Genomic DNA, 18037 nt, shown 5'->3' on the forward strand with positions numbered 1-18037 from the left:
CCCAGATTAACTTTCTTTTATGCCATGAGCCCCAGCTCTGAAGAACCGTCACTGTGAAACCTCGTGTCTCCTCAGTTTCAGTGAGTTCCTCCTGGGCATTTTCTACACAGTTCTGCTGCCTGTGCTATGCATTTTAATTAAATACAGACATATCTTCTTTATCTTTATATCTCAATCCACAGGACACGTTGAAAATGCTCAACAAATACTGACTGATTGAGGGAAGAAAGGAACAAACAAACTAGTTGCAGCCCACCCAGGCGAGCAGTGGCCTGTGAAAACCAACGGAAGTCAGCAGACGCGCCCAGGCCAGTGAGCGGAATCCAGTGACACCACCGGGCAGGTGGTGACCCTTAGAAGGGCAGCAGGCAGCAGATACCAGTCACCTGGCAGGCCTCCAGCGACAGTGCTTCTTTCCCGCCGGGTCCAGGCACGCAACATTCTGAATGAGGCTCTAAGCGTCTACATGTCCAAATTGTAAAACAAAACCAGAGAAGGCCCAGCACAATTAATGAAGTTTCAGTTACATCATAGCTTTCAAGTCCTTAGGTTTTGATGGCTTTTAATAATTTTGACAGGACGTTGTGTGCTCTCCAAAAACAGTGTATGATGAGAGGGGGAGAGGAGAGAAGATGAGAAGGGAAGGAAGAGTGAACACACGATCAAATGAGAACCTGAGAGAAGAAAAGCACGTACTGGCTGGATTCAGGTAGTTTCCAGACTCCTTCAGCTTAATCACAGAAGGCTTAAATCTGAAATATGAAGCACGGAAGAAGAATGCTCCAGGCATAAGACTGGAAACAAAATGATTATATTAAGAACACAGAAGTCTCCACTGTTGCAATCTGCTGCCCAAGTGCGCTTGATGTTTATTTCCAGTTTTATCAATCAGATTAATGTAAGACACCAGTGCACATCATATGTAGCTCATTCTTGTACCAGACTCTTTAGATTCTTCTCTTAATCAAGCAAAACTCTCAACACTTGCTGATTTTATATGCTCAAGATTTTAGTAGCAGTTAAAATCCAATTTTCACCTTGGATTCCTAGAATGTTTTATTTGGTAGGGCAAAAATAAATCATTTCTCTCTACCAGGTCTCAAAAAAGGTACAAGGTTTTCATTACAGAATTCAGGCTGCTTTATCCCATGGCTTTGTTTTTGCAGGTCCACAGCCAAGAGCAGCACAAGCCATCCAAATCGATTAAATAAATGGCAGTGTAGGTGGTACCACGACACTGTGTGTTCTTCTCAAAACTGGGTCTGCACAGTACGAGAATAGACTGCAAGGGATGAAGCTAGGCTTCTAACAAGGCACAAAGTTTCACGTATGCCCCTTGAGTTATTTAACTACGAAGAGACTTCATGTGTAGCCAGAAACTCCCCCGGAGAGATCCTTGTGGCAATATGCAGGGCTCTCACAGAAGAGTCAACCCAAAACCACTAGGTTTTACCTGGATGTAGATGTATCTAGAGGAAAAGAAGGTAGAACAAAGGATCTTCTCTCCTCCACACCAAAAGGTCATATTGGAAAGAACTCCACAGAACAGGATGTTAGAATTGAGCAGGTCCTTCTCTCAGACTGGTAGATTCTGCTTCTCCATAAGACAGAATTTCATGGACATGGACTGACTCTGCCTAACTACACTTTTATGCCAGAGTGAGGTGATTTTTACAAGTTAAAAACACAAATGTGTTTTCTCTTATGTAACTCATTCACCACATTTTCAGAGAAATCCTGTCTCTCAATTCAAGGCATCTCTTATGTACAAGCCATCTAGGAGAAACATGCTAAATTTATAACCCAATATTGAGCTATTTCAAGGCAGAAAGAAAAATCTACCCCGTCAAATGACCAATGTGTTATATAGCTCCTCAAAAAGTTCATACAACCTCATGCCGCAGATCGGGGACACTATAACCCCACACATCCATGCTACGATTCAGCAAATGCATGCACCACCTAGAGTAATGAAAACAGAACAATGAAGGTTCTGGCAACCAGGTCCTGTGAGTGTCAACTGAAGAAAGTAGAGAAAATAAGACTGTGTGTAGCCATGATGGCAGAGTTCAGATATGATAAACAAGCTTGCTACTTGAAGCTAGTTGCATGAAGAAGGTATTCGCAGGACTAACTGCTGCTAATCACAGGAAGAGAAGATTCAACTCCGAAAGCAGGAGACCTTTACAACAGTTAATGTTCCTCAACAATGGAAGGTGCTGCCACCTTCACTGGGAATAGAGGCTAGAGGACCACCCCACAGGAATGCCCAGAATGTGAACCAGATGATTCATGATTTCTGCCAGGTCTAGGGTTCTACGTTCAATAGAAACTGGTAGGTTGCATTACTTGATTTAGGAAATGCAAATTACTATGCATGAAAGACAATCTCAAGTACTTCTGTTGCTCTCACATCTGTAACAGGACCTTTTCTGGGCAGATGCCTCCTAACCATCTCTCGTGTCTTACCCCCTCAGTTACGTCAACATCTCCAGAGATGCTCACCCTAGTCTGAGCCTCCTCCTGCAGAACTTGTGCAAACTACACAGAGAAAATAAATAGAGCTACTCCCAGTCCCAATCCACCAGTGCCCTCACCAACACTCTTAGAAGACTGGGTGCATGAAGATAACCCTTCCTATCTTCATATCTGTATTAGCACTAGGCCTCAGCAGGTAAGGCTATCTAAAAATCATTACAATTACTCCACGAATGTCCATGTTACAACTTTCATTTTTAAACATTGTTAAGAATTAATAGATTGCAGGATAACGTACTTTTCTAAATCTTGATCTGATTGAGAATACTTATCTGGAGACTTCAACCTCGGTTTTGAGGTAATATCACAGCACTGTCCTGATACTCCAAGTGAAGCTGTGATTACAGTTTTACTAGATCTCCCTATAAATATACGAGCAAGAATGATAGCTCAAAACTTATCACTTAGCAACCAAGGCTTACAATTTTTGCCAAAAATTCACTCCTGGAGTTGCTTCAGAGATGAACAATAATTTGAAGAGGTTGTGATAAACACTGGAGTGTGGTTTCATGAGATTCAACTTTCATACCTTAAAATTATTGGTACCTATGATAGCCTCATTCTAAGAATGTTCGCTGCACTGTGCCAGGTTCTAGGGAAGGAAGATGCAGCCCTGGGGAAAAGAAAGGAGTACTGGACTGGAAAGTCACTAGACCTGGATCTAAATCCCAGTTCTCCTGGATGAGCAGCAAGATGTTCAACAGATCATCCAGCTTCTCTTGGCTAGTAAGGGACACTGGGACAATAAGCTCAACTTCAAAGGATTGCAGCAAGATTAAATGATGCATGTCCAGCAGGGCTGCCTTTACCCCATCAGCCCCTGTGTGGGGACTAGAAAAAAGCGAGCTTTGGGGATGTCTTCTGCACCAGGACGTAGCATTTGGTAAGCAGAGAAATGAGCTGGATCCCCATCTGTCCTCCTCAGCTTGTGTGCTGTGTGGTACAACCTGTAAAGTATTACAGTGCTGGCCATTTGCTGGGCTCTCAGGATACATTTATTCAAAGAGTTCAGACATTTCACTAGTAAAAGGACCACTCCATGAAGGTGGCCACCATGTCAAGGACCTACTATTTAGTCTTACTATTTAAGACATTTAAAAACGATCGTATTGAAATATTCTTATGAATTATCCTTATCATACGTATATAACTCATTTTATTTTGCTATCAGGAACCAGTATACAATGAAGTATAAGATACTTTAAGTTTGAATAAAGAACGTTTTCCCAAAGAGAATAAGGCACTGGAGCCAAAGGAACAAACAAACAAAACTTAAAATGTTAAAGTAATACAGACTTTTAAAATGCTCCTAGAGACTGCACTGAAGCAAAACATGAAAGAAGAGAGAAGGCTGATTCATTGCAACTCTTACAAGAGTATGCAGGACTGTGTTTAGGAAAGAGCTGAAACAAGGCAGTGACTCAACGGCTGGCCTGAGGAAAGAGATTCCAAAGAGATGGAGCAGCTCTTGCTAAGCCTAAGACTGACCACCAACTGGGAGGGACCCCAGGGCGGGTGTGTGGGGAGGGGAAAGCCAGAGGAAGGCAGGCCAAATACGGGGAACAGAGAGGGTGGGAGGGGAAAGTCAGAAAATAAGGTGAAGGTAAACCATGGAGAATTTTCCAAATTTGGGATTCGATTTGTGGTTGGATATCAAAATTAATCAGTAGACAGGGGAAAGGAAGCATTGCAGTTCCTTTTCCCAAAGCAGAAAAGTTTTTGATTGCTTCCAGTGAAATATTTGGCATCCTTGAATTAATGGAAAACACAGAAATACTGATAAAGAGAAAGAGGAAGAGGAGGAAAAGATTGTTTTTTAATAAAAGTATACTTTCTACATCTAGTACTTTCCCTCAAAAGAAAAAAAAATTATTTGGATAGTCTCTATCATTCATGGGGAAAAAGGGAATAAATTATATTTAAGGTCAACATGATCAGTAATCCGAGGAGCAAAATATGAAATTGGGTAATTATTAAAGGTCCATTGTTTACACTTCTTCTCAAACAAACAGCAGAAAGGACCTTTTAAGTCCAGCACAAATTCTCTCTTTCCCCCACAAATGCTGTCCCCAACAAGAGACGTCCCCACACAAAGCAAACCCCCAGGCAGCTTCACGTCTGGCAGAGTTTGTGCTTTACGAATGTGAAACTGACCTTTCCACACAATCATATTCCCTGTGGGCCCAGTGCAAAGTCAAGTGAAGACGACCCATAACTGAGTAAATGGCAAGAACACAGCTTTTGAAGTCAGACCAACATAGAATCAAATCCTCACTTTACCAATTACCATCTACATGACCATAGGCAAAACTCTCCACCTCTATTTCCTCCTCTATAAAATGGAATTAAAAATGTCTACTTTCACAGAGCTCTCAAGAAAACTGAGACAATATATGTGAGACAGATTCTACGTGAGATAGCCAGATGGCCATGACACACTGAGCTTGCAATCAATATTAGACCCCTTCCTCCAGGCCCCTCATTTAAAAAGCTGGACTTGCTTAACAAATGACCGAGTAATCTCATAGCTACTCAATATACAATGTCCCAGAGACAACTTACAGAAAAGAGGTGTGTGAAAATAAATGTTAGACCTAGAAATAAAGAAAAAAGATATTAAGATTTCACTAAAAATGTTCAGATTTTTACAAAGTGCTCTGGCTAATAAAGAAATGCTCAGAGAATAAATGCTGCCGAGAGTTTGTCAGCTCATGGATTTCATTTTAATTCTACTCAAGAAGCACAACATAGTTTATCACTGAATTACAATAATTCAACTAGTTGATAATGTTCAAGCAGCAGACAATTTCACTTTGGAAGCATCAAGATCCTTCTTGTCATGTGCCATGTCTTGGTACCAGAGAACCAAGACCATGAAGCCAAAATAGTGGAGCCCACTCTGCATCCGCTCTCCCCAAGCATCCATGGCCCAGTCACAAAACACTGAAGAACATGGAACTCCCTTAGTAAAGTCCCAGAGAACATACCTGTCCTTTCAAGTTCAGCTGGTGGCATGGACTGAATGTTTGTGTGCCCTTCTCCCCAAATTCATGTTGAAGTCCTGAACCTAATGGGATGATATTAGGTGGTAGGGCCTTCGGGAGGTAATTAGGTTTGGATAAGGTCATTAAGGTGGAGCCCTTGTGATGGGGTTAGTGTCCTTATAAGTAGAGGAAGAAAGACCAGAGTGCCCCCTCTCTCTCTCTGTTGGGTGAGAACCTAGTGGGAAGGTGGCCAACTGCAAACCAGGAACGGAGCCCTACCCGGACCTGAATCTGTCAGCACCTTGATCTTAGACTTCCAATCTCCAGAACTGTGAGAAAATATTTCGGTTGTTTAAGCCACCCAGTCTATGGTATTTTGTTATGTCAGCCCACGCCAACTTATATAGATAGCAATGGTTTCTCGTGAATCCTCCATGCCTAGAAAAGATGGCCCAAGAGACAGGATGGAATAGTAGAAACAACATTGGAGTAGGAACCAGAAAGCCTCAGCTTTAGTCTTCACCTACCATAAACTCAATACAAGATGTGAAGAAAGTTAGTTTACCTCTCTGGACTTTAGCTTCCTCATCAATTAAATTTTACAGATAGACCAATTGCTAATATTCATTGATATGCCTAAATTCTATGATTTCTATGCAGGCTCTAGTGCAGGGGTGAGAGTAACCAGAGAGTTATGGTGGAATGGTGTCCAGCGTCAGGGCAGTCCTGCGAAAGTCAGTGTTCCTTAAACATTCCCTGCCTGCCAGGTTGATACACTAGATTCCAGGATGGTACATGTTTCGTAGTTCTAACATCACATCCTGACCTAGACTAGCTTGATCAGTGATAAACAGGAGGGGCCACCTCTTCTTGATCGTTCCTCATGCCCACTCCTTTCCTGCTAGCCTGTATTCACAAAAAAGGCTGCTCTATCTTCCTGAAGATAGTCATGGCTCTTAACTCCTTCTCAGATTATCAGAAATAAATACAATGAGTTATATATGATTATCAATAAGCAAAATATCAGAAACTATTCAAGATGGTCACGGAGATGCAGGTTTTGCATACCTTGAGCTGTGACCTGTTATAAAGTCACATTATGGTCTATCAACCCACCCTGCACAGGTGTCCCATAAATTATTCCACCTGTGCAGTTGTTATGCTCACCTCCACCCACACCCAGAAGCACCTTACTCCAATGTTCTGGTAGAAAGCTTTGAGGTATTCTGGTGAACTGAAGCTACACTCAAAATACTATGAATCCGCTTGAGGAATGTGAATCCTATTTTTGGAAATCTTGGACTTCTTTTCATAAGATCAGAATGAGGTCCCTTATGGGGAAAATTCTCACTGTATATAACGGGTTGAGTTAATCCAAATTCCTGTGACAGCTCTTCATTGTTCCCATCATCAATCTTTTCACTATAATATAAACACTTCTCCACTCTGGCAAAATGACTTCTGCCCATCTTCTGAGCAAAACAGTGTTATTCTAGCCTCTGGACCAACCGTGGCTCCAAATTAAACTGGAAAACCTCATGAAAGCTCTTCAATATCCATGTACCAGAACATTAAATATGCTTATTTCTATGTGCCAATGAGAAACAGGGTCCAAATCTCTGAACCCTATCACTAATGCAACTACAACAACATATTTGATCAACTTGTTCTAAAGGCCCATTGTCATAAAGCAGAATATTGTACGATGGAGCACTGGCAGGATAACAGGCATTGTCTCATAAGAAGAAGAGGAAAACACTTAAATACTTCCAGATTTTCTAAAAGAACTTGTAAAAAATTTTCTTTGGCTTGAGTAGAACATTCTTTATAGGCAAGGTTTTTTTTTTTTTAAGTCCACCCAGCTTTCTTTTATTAGAGTAATTAAAACAATGTTAGGCATTTTGGGTATCTGATATAACCATAATCCTCTGATATTTCAGGCTATTGATTTTACAAAGTATCTACTGTGACTAGGGCATTAACTGCTGGAAATGGATCCACATTGATTTCTGAGAGTGTATTTGTTTAAAGCCTGCTGAAGCCAAACCATGGGCTTCAAGGAATTCCAGACAACTACTTTAGTTTATGAAACGGTATTTTAAAAGTTACACTAAGGCAAAATGGTTTTAAAGTAACATACAAGGAGAAAAAAATTCTTAAGCGTGAAACTTATGATTCTACTTGACATCTTTTCTAAATAAATGATCAAATTTGGGCTGCCTATTTTCTCCACCTCTACAATGATCTGAGCATTTCAACAGTCAAGTCTCCCAGGCTGTCATAGGCGTCTTGCTCTTCTTAAATTGCAACAAGAATAGTTAAGTATTGTCATGATTATATCCCGACATCATAATTCCTGTTAGCCTTTCCTTGCAGCAAAACAACACAAATTACATCATAAGTCCTAATACTAGATGGTGAGATGATGAAATTTATCCTATTACCAAGGATGTGTCTAAAAAGATAGACTCATGTAGAGGGAAGAAATAAAGATGAGCATACAGCCATGATTATTATTACTATGGAAACCAGATCACTCCCAAAGGATAAACATAAAGGCCAATCTTCCCCAATGCTTATTTCTACAACAGTATTGAGAAACATTTTCTATATTAAACTTCATTGCCTGTCAGTTTCCTTTCGTCTATGTAGAGATGCTGAAAGAAACAAAAACCATTTGGGGCCTCACAGCACTATGTAAATTGTAACACGTGCCTCATTTGGTTAAGCTTTCAGTTCTTCGGTGTCTCATCCAAGTATACAGAACTCAAAACTAATAATTACCTATGGTTTGGTTGCAACTAGTGTAGAAAAACTGAATGCCACAAATCATATTAATAGGTTTCTTTAGTTCCCTGCAAGTGGGGAGCCACATCTCTGTTGACCCTTGTTCTGCCACTTGTGGTAGGAACATTTACTTCTCACCAAAGAACCCCTTGCTTCCCCACATGTCCTGGCTCCCTAACTATATTAGTCTGCTTGGGCTGACATAGTAAAATACCACAGATTCACTGGCTTAAACAACAGAAATTCATTTTCTCACAGTTCTGGAGGGTTGAAATCCAAGATCAAGGTGCCAGCATGGTTGGTTCTGGTGAGGATGCTCTTCCTGGCTTATAGAAGGCCGCCATTTTGCTGTGTCCTCCAGTATGGCAAAAAGAGCAAGCTCACCGGTGTCTCTTCTTATAAGAATACTAATCCTATCTTATCAGGGCCCCATCCTTACGATCATCCTTTAATCTTAATTACCTCTTTATGGACTATCTCCAAATACAGTCACATTGGGGGTTAAGACTTCAACAACATATGAATTTTGAGGCGGCCACAATTCAGTCTATAGCACTAACAGACAGGGCCATGCAACTCATTCTGTAAATGGGCTGCGGAAAAGTAATGAGTGTCCCTTGAGGTACTTCCCTTCTCCCTCTGTAAAAATTGAGGCAGCCATGGGCTGTGTTGAGATAGCATGGCAGTAACATAGTAGACCCACTATCAGCCTGATTCCCTGAGAGATCTTAGCACAGAGCCCCCTGATCACCTGTTAGACATCTAGTACATACAAAATGTATGCTTTGTCATCCTTATTACTATAGCACAACCTAGCCTCACCTGACTAATACTAACATTATTTATTGACTACTCATCTGGGCCCAGCACCGAGCTCAGTTTGTAAGTGGCCCACGCACACAAAAGGGCAATCTGATGAGGAAGACTGGATTATACATGTAGGAAGAGTTCAGGAAGGAGTACAGAATGTGGGTTGAAGACAGACTGGAAGGCTTTCTGGGGGAGCCGACACCTGAGGGGACTTGAGAAATCATGTGAGATATGTACTGACTATCTTTGATATTTGTACAGTTGGCTTTGTCCATAGATCCTATGCATATGTTAGTTAGTATCAGTGATACCTAAGATTGTAGAAAAGAAGAAAGATGTCAAAATCATCACTGGCAGAGGACTGCAGGGCGAAAGGAGGCCTTGGGAGCCTTCTCAGCCAAAGCAATTATTTGAAAAATGAAGAAACTGAGGGTCAGAGATATGGAGAGTTCGCTAAAATGGAAAAAGAGTTACAGACGTGGACATACCGACATAAGCTGGTTCCCTACCTCTCTGAGCCTCAAGTTTCACTTAAATGGGAGACAAAAATACCTACTTTTCCTTGTTTTGAAGTTGGTTTGACAGTCAAGTAAGGACATAAATGTGAATGTTCTCTCTCAGCTATCAATTGTATAAAAATACACCACCTAATTAAGAGGCCTACCCCAAAGCTACAGAATGTTAAGCCCATATTCTTCACAACTCTGTTAAAGCTTACACATTCTAAACCAGTCCTCTCTAAAGGGGTCATCTTGAAGGCATTGCTGTCTTTGTTCAAAATATTTACAACTCTTCTGTTCCGATTTTAGAATTCTTTCAGGGCTGAAGACATTATTTTAAATAGCCTCAATGGTGGCAAATCCCTGCTCGCTACAGTGACCACTGGAAACTTTCAGATTCATTAAAAATACAATAGACGAATGAGCTGCAGAAGATCAAAGAAAGACTAATATTGTTGTGCAGCTCATAAACTGGTTTTGAAACAATTCCTTCAAAACAGAAATTTCAAAACTGCACAACAGCATTACCACTAGAGTAAATGCACAGTCTCCTAAAGAGATCTCGCGGTAACAGAATATCCAATTTTATATATAAATTCTTTTATCCACAAAACAGGACAAGAGGAAAAAAAAAATGGGAGGTTGAGAAAGAAAAAGAAACGGTAGTATCATCATTGTGGAGGCAGGTGCAGGGCGGTACAGGGGAATCATTTTGTTGTCTCTTGACAGGGGGCAATGCTGCCTTTGTGTGTGTGTGTGTGTGTGTGTAAGATCGGTATGCAATGCTGCCTTTGTGTGTGTGTGTGTGTGTGTGTGTGTGTGTGAGGAAGATTGGCCCTGAGCTAACATCTGTGCCAATCTTCCTCTATTTTGTATGTGGGACACCACCACAGCAAGGCCTGACGAGCAGTCCCAGGTGTGCGCCCAGGATCAAAACCACCAAAGTGGAGTGCACAAACTTAACCACCACACCACCTGGCCGGCCCCTAGTTTTGTTTTTTCCACTACAATTTTATGGGTCAGATTCTAGAGGATGGGGATTTTTCTTAGTAAACCAGATGATCCCACTTCGTTTTGGCAAATCCCAATTTCAAGGGATCATGCAGACAAAGCCAAGAAACATTGTCAGCCCTAGAAATACCAGCTGTGACTCTAAACATTTTTATAATGTATAGAGCCTAAATCAACCATCAATTCAAGTCATGATCTCTTAAAACTACTTCCAACATGCTCAGAAATGTCATCTTCAAATGTAATGACCACAAAATCTTACCACACTGCCAATATCAGAAATGACTTAATATGCTTCCACTCTGAACTGCCCCATAATTATTTTCAATGCCTATTCCTCTGCAAAAACAGGAGTCTAATTATTAATAGGTATATTATTTTAGTGAGCCCTAGAGGTATAAAATACAGAAATTTGATAGCCCTGTCATGATAAAGGCATTTTTACTGCCAATAAAATGAAAAACATCTGAGAGGAGTGGCTTGGGGAGGACCAGAGAAGCAGAAACTTGCTTGTCTATTAAACAGGTCAGGGTAAAGCGAACACTTGAAGTTGACATACTCTTCGGTGCCCAGAAGACATTGGCCTGGGTAAAGACTGGATATTAGGCAGTCAGAAGGGTAATGTCTGGGGCATCACCCATTCTCTGAAGCACTCTCCTTCAGTTCTAAGAATCTATATTTTGATTATCCTAATGTCTCAGACTCACATTCTCAATCCAAGTAAAACTAGCAGTTCTCCTCACCACTGGCAGCAGCCCAGTGACATGCAGACGTGTTCTCTTTCACATGTGGCTCTTTTCCTCTTTGGATCTTATCCCCGTCTTTACTGATCTTTTCAACTCCAACAGAGGGCCCCCGCACACAGTCACTCTGGCAGAGGTTGCTGGAGCAAGACCAGCCAACGCTGCAGAGCTCCAGGCGCCCATCACTGAGACGTGTGTGACACCTTCAGTGATACCTCTGCTGTCGACACAGGTAAGGTTTGGCAAGGACGGCCATTTCAGAGCCACCGGAGACAACCAGACTCACTAACACTCAATTAAATATTTCTTAGATTATGCCAAAAGAGTATTTGAGTGGGACACTGAAGAAAAACCCAGATGGCACAGGAAGCGCCTGGTGTTAATGACTTATTCCACCTGAAGGAGGCCAAGCTTCAGTAAATGCAATCAGCACACCCTGCTCATGGAGAAGGCAGACGTCTGGTAGCTCTGGCCCTGCCTCCCCTAATCACTGCCCAGGAGCACCTCTGCAAGAAGTCCAAGTTCACCTGGGAGGGCCCTGCCCCAAAGAGCATGAGGCCTGAAAAACAGGGAAGGGGAGAGGGCCACATATACACCTGAACTCACTGTTGACCCAGCCTGGCTGACTCAGATCTCCTTCCCACATAAGGATAAAGCACAAGTGAGAGGCCAAGAGTCTTTGGTAAAATGTTTTATGGTTATTCTTTTTTTAGACTTCTCATCTATTTATGTAGTTTATGGACTCCATTTAGGGAAATAACCAGTGTGAAAAGTGTTACAATGCTTCTGGCATTATCCCCATCAGAATATCATGAGTATTTCATCACAGCTTTAAGCCTCACCCCAGTAAGACTCTTATAGTCAGGGCAGACGAGACTTTGTGGAAATTAAGGAACAGGTTTCTAAGCAGAACTTAATGTCCCAGCTCCCTTAATTGAGCACTAAACTCATTTTCTATCACTGAGAGGAGATTTTCAAAGGCTGCATCCCGTCTCTCCACCTTCATATGTATCTATTCATCCATCTATATTTTTTCTGCCATGTGGAGCTGACAGGCAGACATCTGTTGTCATCTGTTTCCCTACTTTCCCACTGGCTTCTGTATGGTGGAAACCAAGAAATATTTTTCTTCAAAGTCCTGTGACAGAAGTATTGAGTTTTTTAAAAAGTACTTTCAGCCATGTAATTAAGATATTTTCCACTTCAACGAGCTCACACTTTCCTGTTAATTTCTCCATGACGCTTATTTAAAAAAAAAAAATTTTTTTAAACAAAAGCTAAGTGCATCTTTTGGCCCTTCAGACTTGTGTGTTTTCCAGTGCTAACGTTTAGAGCTGAGGATGTTATTGAATTTATCTGCCAAAGAGACCTATCTCCAATTAAATAAACTGGTCCATTCTGTTTCCATTTGTCCTGTCCAAAGAGAACTGTTGGAACAACTTCTGGAACCTCTAAGAGGATCCCAAACAATTCTTGTGTCACTTTAACTCAGTTCTGCCCCAGGTCTTATTATTTACATAACCAATAATTAAAGGAAAGAGAGGCTCTTCCAGTGATTTCAGGATTTCACATCAAGTACTGGTCCTTTCTTCTTAGTCCACATAATGATTATTTTCTTCTGCAGAATATATATTAGAGAAGTTAATCTTAGAGTTTGCTTCCTACGGGCTTTTTTTTTTTTTAACCATTATGGGGATATTTTATGGTTGCAAACTATAAAAGCGAGTTTGCATGTTATCTGATCATCTTTATCAGTGCTAGAGAGCTGTACTAAAAATATCTTCTCTTCTTCTGCTCACATCTACTTCAGGTTTCCCACTATCTCTATTCTTCTTAGTTAACTCAGGTGTTTATATGTGGAATTTTCTGCTCCTTTGGCATCTGCAAGAGGAAGGTCTTGAAGCACTTGAATTTTTGGTCTCTTCTTGTAATGCCTGGGTCTAATTAAGGGGCATGTTCCTGCATTTCACAGAGAGCACATGATTGCACAACCAGGCAATGGCAAACCCAGCCTGGACGCTGAGCCCTAAACCCTACATCGTGATTCTGAACACTTCTCAGACAAAGTCTTTTCGTACCATCTGGCACCATTAGGTCACTGTAAATGTTTGTTTCCAGCAATTGCGCAATAAATAAAACGTTTGAAACTAAAAAAAAACAGATGCCAAGTACATTTCAAATTTAGGTAACTGTTAAGGGAATCAATTTAAAGCAAAGGGTATTCTTGTACAATGGAAAAAGTGTACTTATTCAATGTCCCTGTGATGCAAAGAAAGATTTGAGGGGTATTTTCTGAAATTTGGCTTTCCTTAGAGATGAAAACTAGCATGGAAATTTTCAAGTTTTAAGCATGTGAAAACATGAGATTATCCTGAAAGTAGCTGGTAAGTGTAACCACTGGAGATGTAATTCCAACTTGATCTAAACCATGAGCAAACTCAGAAATGTTCTCAAATATATATGGAGTACCACTATTTACTCCAGGTAGCGCAGACACCTATCTCTGCCAAAATTATGACTTGTCAAGTACTTCAAGTTGATTCATATTCAAGAAACTTATTCCTCTGAATCATCCCATGTTCAATTAGATTAATTTCTATTATTTTAATACTTTACCATGAGTTTAATAATGCCTGTACCCAGCCCAATTCACATAAAGTCAACACTTTATTTGGTTTTAAGAACAACAAATTATTTTTAGGACTCTGAAAGATGAAACATCACTTTCTACAAGAGGAATGATTTTCCCCCCTATATCTTGGCTCTCTCTGTCAAGGTGAAACACAAATATTTCCAATTCCATTATTCCCGCTCTTTTCTCTTTATAATACAAGCCAAAGAAATATCCTCTATTCTCGTGAATTTAACATCATCATTAGATGTATTCACTGACCACTGAATTTTCTCCATGAATCCTCTCTCACTCTATCTCTAACACAGCATTGGATTCCCTGACTAATATCCAAGAATACACCATTCTTGATGTCCATCAAGGATAGGCCTGCTTAAAACAAAGAGTAGCTACTCATCTTCACCTCACAATCCGCTCCCCCCTCCCCCAACCAAAGGGTCAGTTCATCAATCAGAGAGAGCATTTATCCGATTTCCAAAGCATGGAAGTTCAGAATATTCCAACTCATCACCATATTTTTCTTCACAAGAGCATATAATCAAATCCTGACGCTTGATTCTTTACAAAAGCCCCTACATTCATCTCTATTTTCAGCTTTACTTCTTAGATTGAACTCTGGTCATTTCACAATCAGACCAAGGCCAACTTTTCACTAGCCTCCTCATGTCTACCATGCCCATCTCCACCTACCCCACTCATTCAAAAGTGAAACTTTAAACATTATTTTCTAAAAATTCATTAAATGTATTAAAGTTACAGATTTTAAGTTCAGCTTAAAATTATATTATTCTATTTGTAAGTCTAGGAAATTTTAACATTTTCCCCCTTCTTTTTCTCATGAGAACATTTCAAATATGCTGAGCTATTCAAAGAATAATACAATGATCACAAGCATACCCACCTCTCAGTCAACAATTGTTACAATTTTGCCATATTTGTGTATAAAATGCATTTGAAAGTTAATTATAGACATCATGGCACTTTACCCCTAAAACTTTCAGCATTCATCTCTCAAGAATAAGAAAACTATCTTTTGTAAACCCCAATAACATTATCACATCTAAAAAAATTAATAATTCCAAAATATCATCTGCTATCCAGTCTGTATTTAAATTTTCCCAATTGTTCCCCAAATATCTTTTACAGCTGGATTTTGTGTTTTTTCAAAACTGGGATTTGTTTAAGGTTCATACGCTACATTTATTATTGTCTCAAGTCTCTTTCTAGAAAAGTCATTCTACTTTTTTTTTCATGATATGATTTTTTTGGAGAAATCAGACAACATCCTAATTATGAGTCTGTCTGATGGGGGGGGGATATTTTTAGCTTTGCTCTCAGTATTTCCTATAAGCTGGAGGTTTGGTGTGAAGGCTTGATTAATTAGATTCAGGCTAAACATTTTTGGCAAGAATACTTTTAGGATGATATGTAGACTTCACATTGTATCACATCAGAAGGCACATAATGTCCGTTGCCTCATTTTTAATAATTCTGAGTTTGATCACTTGATCAACGGGGCTTCATGCTATTTTTACCTTGACATCAAGTTATTTACATTACACTATGCCTCAGGTTTAAGAGGCTTCATATCTGTGCAAACGTCTTCCAGGAATCCCAAACTATTTCACATCCCTGGTCTCTTCTGACACTTCTTCCTCACCCATTTCTTGCAAAGTTCTTTCTTCTCCCCATTTTCCATATGAGCTTGGTTTCCTAACCAGCCATCCACATTTCTCCACCATCCAAGCAGTTCCTGAAATTCTACTCCATGAAGCTTCCTTGAATTTAAATACATTGATCACAGTTCAGGTCGGGTTCCCAACCCCAAGTTTACTGCCAAATTGGTAGAATGTGCCATAGAAACAAGGACTATTTCTGCCAAATTTGTTTTGTATATGACCTCTCACAGCAACAAATATAAGTACTTACTGATAACTCTATGGCATTAAGAGTCTCAGTAGTTGAAATCTGCTGCCAATAAGAGTGCTCCCACTGAGCAAAGCACTAGGGAGTATTTATGCAGTTGTTTTTGCCATTCATTTAAAATCTACTTATACCTCCCCTTCTGTAGCTATGTATGCAAAGTAACCATAGCAAGGAAGCACAAGTGTTCTCCAAATCTTTGTAGGATACATCTTATATACTATTGACTATTTACCAGTGATGTATTTTTACAAATGCCTGGATCATCCTTATTCCAAGAATTAACTGGACAATCATAGGCAACCAGCAACACTTCTTGCCAACAGGAAGGCAAATGCATGCTGTGAATGTTTTCTGAAGTCAGGCCTTACTTTGAAGCTGTGTATTAGTGACCACACATGCAAAGTAAATTAAGCACTGAGATCACCGGATCATTCAGACCAAAAATCAGAGAAGTATCCAGATAAGGCAAAAAGTATTCCACTGAGTTTTAATTATTTGGTAACTCCACCAATTATCCAATTCATTTTGATTGTATAGTGCAGTTTAGGATTAAAAGTAAATTATTTATATCCTTTCTAGTCCGCAATCATCTGCCTCCTATTATACAAGAACAACACATTTGTTGATACCTCATTTTCGTGCTTTTTATCGTCTGTGTTCCAACCTGGAAACTAAGGAGAAAGATATTGGGCACAGTATCTTTTAGTTTTAAAAGGACCTGCTTTTTCCTTTCTCATGACCAGCCTAAGCTGGAATGACTAAGCAATGCAAATGGCACCAAATTCATCCTCACTCTCCAAGGCTGGCCTAGAGCAAAACCATGAAGTGCATGAAGTGTACTTCAGCCCCATTGACCCTCTCAGTTCCCACCCTTAGCACAAGAAGCCAGTCTTTACTTCTGAGCTAAGTTTAAACTGATGGTGTTCCTTCTCCAAAAAGGATTTGCTTAAACCTGGTATTCAACTGTGGAATGAAAAGGTCCCCTTCAGTTGGCATTCAGGTACCCAAACGTAGGTCATGTTTGGGGATGGAGCCTTTTCTGTCTTACTGAAGTTACATGACATAAGTAATCACCTACTCTGATTATTTTTAAGTTTGACTCTACCTTGATAAATCAGTATCTCCTAAGCTAATATTTTCATATAACATTTGCTAAGTGGTTCTCATATTACCTTGTCTAATCTTGACAAAGCTCCATATTCTTTGTTTTTTTTTTTTCTTTTGAGGAAGATTAGCCCTGAGCTAACATCTGCTGCCAATCCTCCTCTTTTTGCTGAGGATGCCTGGCCCCGAGCTAACATCCGTGCCCATCTTCCTCTACTTTATATGTGGGACGCCTACCACAGCATGGCTTGCCAAGCAGTGCCATGTCCACACCTGGGATCCAAACCGGCGAACCCCAGATCACCGAAGCGGAACGTGCGCACTTAACCGCTGTGCCACTGGGCCAGCCCCAGAAAGCTCCATATTCTTGTCTCCACTTCACAGATAAGGAAGCTGGTTCCCTGCCACAAAGTGCTGGGTCCATGGCTCTAGCCAAGATCTTATAACTCCACATGGCTGCTCTTTCTATTAGGTTCTACAAACCAATTTTGCCTTTAAAAGTGTTTTCTAACTTTCTAAAGCAATAACAATTGATTCTATTACCCAGACCAGTATTTTTTGAATATTCAGGAATTATAATAAGTGTACCTCATTGACTCTTCTCGTGGAGGGTCCAAACCATAACCAAATGACAGGAGAACCACAGGACAAAGCTACGTCACTATCACATAATCCCAAAGCAGGTAGCACCAAATGGTTGGGGAAGAGGAACAAATATTTTTATGTTGCCTTCACTATGCACTTCCAATGGGAAGTTTTAGAGAAAACTCAGGCTTTCTCCCACTTTATGATATAAAGATAGGCCTAAAGTTACATGTAAATCCAACGATATTTAAAATGCTCTTCAGGATCCAGCCCCGTGGCCGAGTGGTTAAGTTCATGTGCTCCACTTCAGCAGCCCAGGGTTTCACCGGTTCAAATCCTGGGCAGGGACGTGGCACTGCTCATTAGGCCCCACTGAGGCAGCATCCCACATGCCACAACTAGAAGGACCCACAACTA

At 40.4% G+C, this 18037-nt stretch overlaps 1 protein-coding gene across 10 annotated transcripts in view; it reads right to left on the reverse strand.

The window, feature by feature from the left end:
- LTBP1 (latent transforming growth factor beta binding protein 1) overlaps positions 1–18037 on the reverse strand; it is a 383440-nt gene that overhangs the window by 167579 nt on the left and 197824 nt on the right. The window lies entirely within an intron of this gene.

Source organism: Equus quagga, chromosome 5, assembly GCF_021613505.1.
Source record: "Equus quagga isolate Etosha38 chromosome 5, UCLA_HA_Equagga_1.0, whole genome shotgun sequence".
Taxonomy (NCBI): Eukaryota; Metazoa; Chordata; class Mammalia; order Perissodactyla; family Equidae; genus Equus; species Equus quagga.